The 6,300-nt window shown below is 41.1% G+C and overlaps 1 long non-coding RNA gene across 1 annotated transcript in view; it reads left to right on the top strand.

Annotated features, from left to right (window-relative positions):
* LOC112139986 overlaps positions 1 to 6,300 on the top strand; it is a 7,746-nt gene extending 1,446 nt beyond the window's left edge. The window contains exons 2-3 of the long non-coding RNA XR_002918090.2: positions 4,165 to 4,233; positions 6,200 to 6,300. This is a non-coding gene — a long non-coding RNA (uncharacterized LOC112139986). The remainder of the gene's footprint in view (positions 1 to 4,164; positions 4,234 to 6,199) is intronic.

Raw genomic sequence — 6,300 nt, 5'->3', positions numbered from 1 at the left:
TAAGATAAAATGTGCCTTAAACTCATAAAAGATCAAACTTTTTACCAAAGTTTTTCTTTGCATATAAAATCTGTTCATCCTGGAGGTAGAGTTGAACAAACAAGACGTCTTCAGGTCAACAGGATGTAAAAACCTACATAGTTTATCATCTATGTGAACCTCAGACATCAGTTTATACATTTAACTCATCTAAATTAAATAAATGATAATTAAGTAATCCTTACTTTAAGAAATGCTGTTTATTTTTCATTTATTCATTCATTGTTTTGTTAGTTTTTCCTCTGAAGCTGCAGGTTGCAGACCTCTGATCTGGACACAGACCTGGTGGATCTCCTGTCTGTGTGCAGAGAGCTTGTCCTACTGTTTGTGAATGAGTTCAATAAAGTTTAAGTTAATTTACATTTTTAAACTTATTTATTTACTTACTTTTTCCTTTACATTTACCTTTTAATTTTTCAAAACCCTTTTATTTTAACTAAAGAGCCACAATGAAGACACATGTGGTTGCAGACGTGAACGTGAATTTGTATGAGAAAAAACATCAAAGTGCTTCAAGTCCTATTTTTAATGCTGTTTTTTTATGACATCAAACGATCAAATGTCTTTATTTTATTATAACATTTTCTCAAGAAACAGACAATAACATGAACATAATGTTCTTTTCTTCTGAAAGACTTGACACTTGAGCTTTTATTAGAATGTGTTCTCCAGTCAAACAAAGTGACAGAAATGACTGAGAACTTTGTATTCAGGTCACATTAGAATCATTTTTACAGAATGTACAGTTTAGGAGAAAATGCTCTACTAACGTTTTGGTTCTTTTGTGTCCCAAAATGAAAACTTTGAAGTTCCATAAAACAGTCCGATCTTTGGCTGACAGTAAAGTAACTGGTGTTTGAAGATCATCTTCATGATGGTTTACTTTCTCTTCTTCACTGCCTCTTCCACACATGCCCACCCCCATGTTGAATGGTGGGGGGAGTTCTTACCAACAAGTCTCAACATTTCCTCAAGGGTGAAAACATTTTCTCATGAAAACTCCTGAAAATCGGCAGGTTGGAGCTCGCCACGTTCTGCTTGAACAACGGATCTTCTGCAGAAATGACGGCTGGGGGAGGAAGGCATCACTGAGTCTGAATGGGAAAATATTTATCATAGATAAGAATCTTTTTTCTAAGAAAGTGGCACACGTAGTTGCAACAGCCTGGTGCTTGAATGGTTGGTGTTACGTTTGGATGATTTAATGTGTGTTTTGTGCTGCTAACATACATGAGCTCCTTAAAATCATATTACGGTATGATGGACGTGAAACTATAAATATAAACGTCAACAACAGCTGGTGTACCAACACAGTGAGTAAAGACAACTCTCCCAAGAGAGTTTACTGCAGTCTTGGTCACAGCTGTGTGCATCCTACTTGATGCTAATCCTAGCTCAGCAATAGAAATTCTCCATGCTAGCATTAGTAACCAGCACAGTAAATATCCAACGACGTGCAGATAGATCATTGCTGGGGATTTTTACCATGCAGACTTGAAGACATCAGTGCCTAAATTCCATCAGGATGTTAGCAGTGCCACAAGAGGAAACAACATCCTATTCTAACGTCAAGATAGACTACAGGGCCAGACCTCAACCTTCCTGCGTCCCACTCAGGAAAACTGCTCCCACCACTTGGCCAGATGATGGTTCCAGCGGCTGCAGGACTGCTTTGAGTGGACGGATTTGGAGGTGTTTGAAGATCAGGACCTGGAGCTGTTCACTGACAGCTCCAGCTCCAGGTCTCTTGTGGTACCCAAGGTATGTTGACGTTGGGAGTGGGGTCATCTGGGCCTATCATCAGCCGCTGACGATGGGTTTCGTTTCAGCTCGGTAAAAGACGTCTTTGCCTCCACAGTCCAGTCCAATTAGTTGTAAGGTTGCGCATACTGTTTGTAAGGGCCGGGTGAAAGGCAGAGTTTGTTTTTCCCCCGAGAATCCGACCACAGATGTTGTGTATGTGGAGACATGAGCAGGGTGCACACTGTTCATAGTCGACCACTGCTCTGCGTTCTGTAAGTTTATTGTTCTTTTCAGTGCATTCCCATTCGTCTTCTTCTATTTTCCAACACCCGTCTAAAGCCATTTATAACTCTCCATGGTTCTAGTCATTTTTTGCTGTCCTTTGACAACTCCTGTGTTTATCATCCCTTTCCTGCTGTCTTTCTCCATCTTCTCTGTCTGCAAACGGATCGACTTCGTGTGTTCTACCTTCTAGGCTTCCCGTAGGTGCTGTAGCCCCTATCGAACCTATAGTTCTCAGATCCCCTAGTCCTCTACTTATCTCTCCATCCACTTTCACTACTCCTCTTTGAACTTCGAGTATGGGACACTGGGCGTTTTGGGGTGGATACGGAGGTGGTTTTTCGTTTCCTTTGCTAGAGGCCTGCACTCTCATGTCACGGTCTGCTCCAATCCACCACATAAACCACTGTTCCCAATACCTGCGTTTCTGCCCTGCATTTTTACACTTATCCTTAAGTTTTCCCTTCTTCACCCACAAAGCAGCTTTTACCTCTTTTTCCCAATGCTCCTCATCTGTTTTAGCTTCATCTGCTTTTGCTCTGAACCATGATACTAAAGGCACTCGTTTGTCAAGCTCATTATTATTTCATTTTTTCATCACATGTTCTGTCATCCCTGTTATTAATTTCTCTGCATCTTTTTATCATGTAACTTCTGAACTGTCTTTTCTAACACCCCCAATTGTTCTCTGATAGTCAAAAACACTCCGTTCGAACCCCACCCATCATCATAGGTTTCACGGTCAAATTCACCCTCCATGTTGCCTCCCTGAGGTCTTACACAGTCTGCTTTTGAAAATTCAGTTACTTTTGTTGAAGTGATCAGCGATCAGCCACCGCGTACCCTATGAACATCGACTGTGTTAAGCTTCTACAGGAGTATGTATTTCTGCGAACATAGCTGTCAAAGGTGTTCCAGCCTCTCAATTCCGATCACTCCCGTTTGTCACAGAAATACAGTTGTTCTGGAACCGATCTGCAGTCGGTAACAAATTTTCTCAGAACAATCGTCACACCTATGATCTCATTCACAACCTTCGTGTGTGCACCTGTCCAGTGACCTATTGTCCACTCACGGTTATTTTTTCATTCCCACTCTTGCAGAAATGTTCTGCTCATGGTTATTTTGTTTTATGGGGCTTATGTGTGGTGAGATTATCGTGATTCTATCTGTGGAGGTCCTGTCCGGCGGTGGACGGGTTCCACTTATGAAACTATTCTAAATGTGCCTCATCCTATCCTAACTATTCTGATTTCTGGCCGACTGAGTTGTATGGCTCGCTATGTCCTGAACACTCGATCCAATCAACCACGCCTTTAAGACGGTGGTTGAGACACCAGAAATTTATGATGAAGTATTTGGAACAGAACGTCTGATCCTCCTCAGAGAACCTTCGTTCTGTCCAACGTTCATTCAGTTATATTTCTATCCATCCTTTACCTGCCTTACAAAACACAAAAGTCATATGGTTCCAACCAGACACCAAATTTACAGACTCCACGGTCTTGGGGTTCCAAACCCCTTACAAAGGAATTTAGAAACTCAGTGGTTTCAGTGCCTCCAACCCAAGAAGGATTTGGGGTTCTGGGCGATATGGCAAAAAAAGAAAATCACAATATTTTAGTTTTATTTCACGATTTTGATTTATCCTGATTCTTTAAAATAGATTAAAATTGACAAAAATTGAATTATAATGATTTTAGTTGAAAGAAGTAAACACATTTTGAACAAATATTTATATTTATTCAAATTAAATAGTTATTATCTATTAAGATTAATCTGTAAATATTGCAAGAATTGCACCTTCTACTGCTACAGATAATACATTGCTGTCAAATGAACAGCTTCTAAATATCAGTGAGTTTTAATTTTGCCTTTGTGCTAAAATCCATAAAACAGAGCTTGTAAATGATTGTCACCCAAGACCAGAAATGAGGGAGATTGATGAAGTTTATAGCATGAATGACTGATAAAGTTTAGTAAAGTCCTTTCCCTATTAAAAACATCTCAAAGTGCTAAATAATAATATTATTAATAAAACACCCTTTACCACATTTTCAAATGAAATGAAACTTGCTAACATCTTCGTGTTTTTTTCAGGTCTTTACCCTCCGCCCACCAGCTCCGCACCCAATGCCTTTGGGAACCAGCCTGCCTACGGGGGCCCAGGTATCTGTTTGAAGGACACACCTTCCATAGAGAGTGATGGACTGATCTGCAGAGATTTATGACCGCAGGGGCCCGTTTCAAGAAGCAGGTTCAACAAATTCATAGTTCAGACCTAAAGTCAAAGTTCACGGACTCAAAATTCGTGAACTTAGAGTTTTCAGTTCCAGAACAGCTGAAAATGTTTGATTCAATCAACTTGAAGTTGTTAGAACCAGAATCAGGTGTGAACGTCACGACCATTAAAAGCCCTGATCAATGGAGCAAAGACAGCACGATTCACCATGGCAACGGGGACAAACACCTTTAGAGCTTCATACTTCCAGCGTATGCATATGCATATGCCGATTATGGATAGGATACTGTATGTCGGATATGTACATTTTTAACATAGCTGCAGTAGTAAAACTGAGAGAGAAAATATCTGCAGAGTGAATGCGTTGGTTCTACATTTGAATCATTTCAGTTCAGGATAAGAACTAAATAATGTCAGGAAGGTCATTTGCCACTTGTTAAGTAAAGAATGGTTTTGATCTGTCAATAATGTAACCAGTAATCTCTGTGATTGCATGAAAGATCGTTTTTCTAAAGTTCAGCTTAACCCGCTTCTTGGAACGGGTTTGGTTTAACCCACTTTCACGGGTTTAAGTTACCTCTGTCTCTGAAACCGAAAACTCAGAGTTTGCCAGAATTTGGAGTTCACAAACTCAGAGTTCCAACAAAACTTGCTTCTTGAAACGGGCCCCAGTTCTCCAAAAGTCCACTCATGAATTCTGAGTAGATCTTTGTGTAAGAAAAAAAAAATACCTGAGAACAAATCTGAAATGTTAAGGCAAACCTGGATCTACTGTGGGTGGAGTCATAGTAGACATATATGCACAATCAACACAACAGACACAATCAACACAAAAGACACAATCAACACAAAAGACACAATTAACAAAACAGACACAATCAACACACTGTGTCTTGAGCTTCAGCCTTCCAGACCATCATTATCACCCTGATCTACCGTCCCCCCAAACCTAATCCAGACTTCATCTCCCAGCTCAGCTCTCTTATCTCTATCACCAAATGGGATTCTGTTTGGTGACTTTAACATATACTGCACATGGACAACACTAACCATCCACTCACCACAGACTTTTCCTCATCACTGAAGAGTTCTGGATTCCTTCAAGTTGCAGACTTCCCAACACATGTTGAAGGTCACACCTTTGATCTGCTGATCTAGCATCATCCCCTCCAACTGCACAGCTGCTGATCTCCAAATCTCTGACCAATTCCTAGTTTCCTTCACAACAACTACTTCCCTCTCTTTGGTCAAACTTCCTCGTCTGATCAGCTTCCGTAATTTAAAAGGACATTGACACCATTATCTTCTCTTTATTATCTTTTCACCATCCTCAAATGAACTTTCTAATCATTATAACAGTCCTTTACAACACTGCCTCAGTTAAAACCAGAGCAGTCCTCTTCACAAAATCCTCTCCCTGGTTATTTTGGAGTTGCGTTCTCTTAAAGCTAAAGGCCGCCAACTAGAGCGCCTCTACAGAAAACAGGTCTCTGTTCACACCAAGAGCTGTATTTAGCTCACCTATCCCATTATAGAGACCAATATCTCATTCCAAATCTACATTTTACTCTGAACTCATTAATCCATCAAAGAGATCATCTCAGACCTCATCCTGGAATCCAGGCCTACAACATGTCCACTTGACCCTGTTCCCACATTGCTCATCAAATGCTGCATCGCGTCTCTGCTCCTGCTCATCTTTGCTGTAATCACTTCAGCCCTCTGAGTTCCAACCTTGTGCAGTGACATTCATTTGTCTATTGGTTTGCCTGTGGGGGGGGTGGAGGTCGGAAAGTTGCAGTCTTTGGAGAATTTCCCCGACCCCAACAGAACCAGAGTCCAGAATCTGTTGATCAGAACATTGACAGACATTTCTCCTGGTTCTGGTTTCAGCGATGATCCCCCCACTCAATGCTGCTGTCCCCACCATGCCCGGCGGCCTCTCAGGTTATGAGGGCATGGGTTCAGGGGGCTACGTTCCTCCCCCCGCCCCC

Source organism: Oryzias melastigma, linkage group LG5, assembly GCF_002922805.2.
Source record: "Oryzias melastigma strain HK-1 linkage group LG5, ASM292280v2, whole genome shotgun sequence".
Classification (NCBI taxonomy): domain Eukaryota; kingdom Metazoa; phylum Chordata; class Actinopteri; order Beloniformes; family Adrianichthyidae; genus Oryzias; species Oryzias melastigma.
This window is presented reverse-complemented; position numbering and strand designations above follow the sequence as displayed.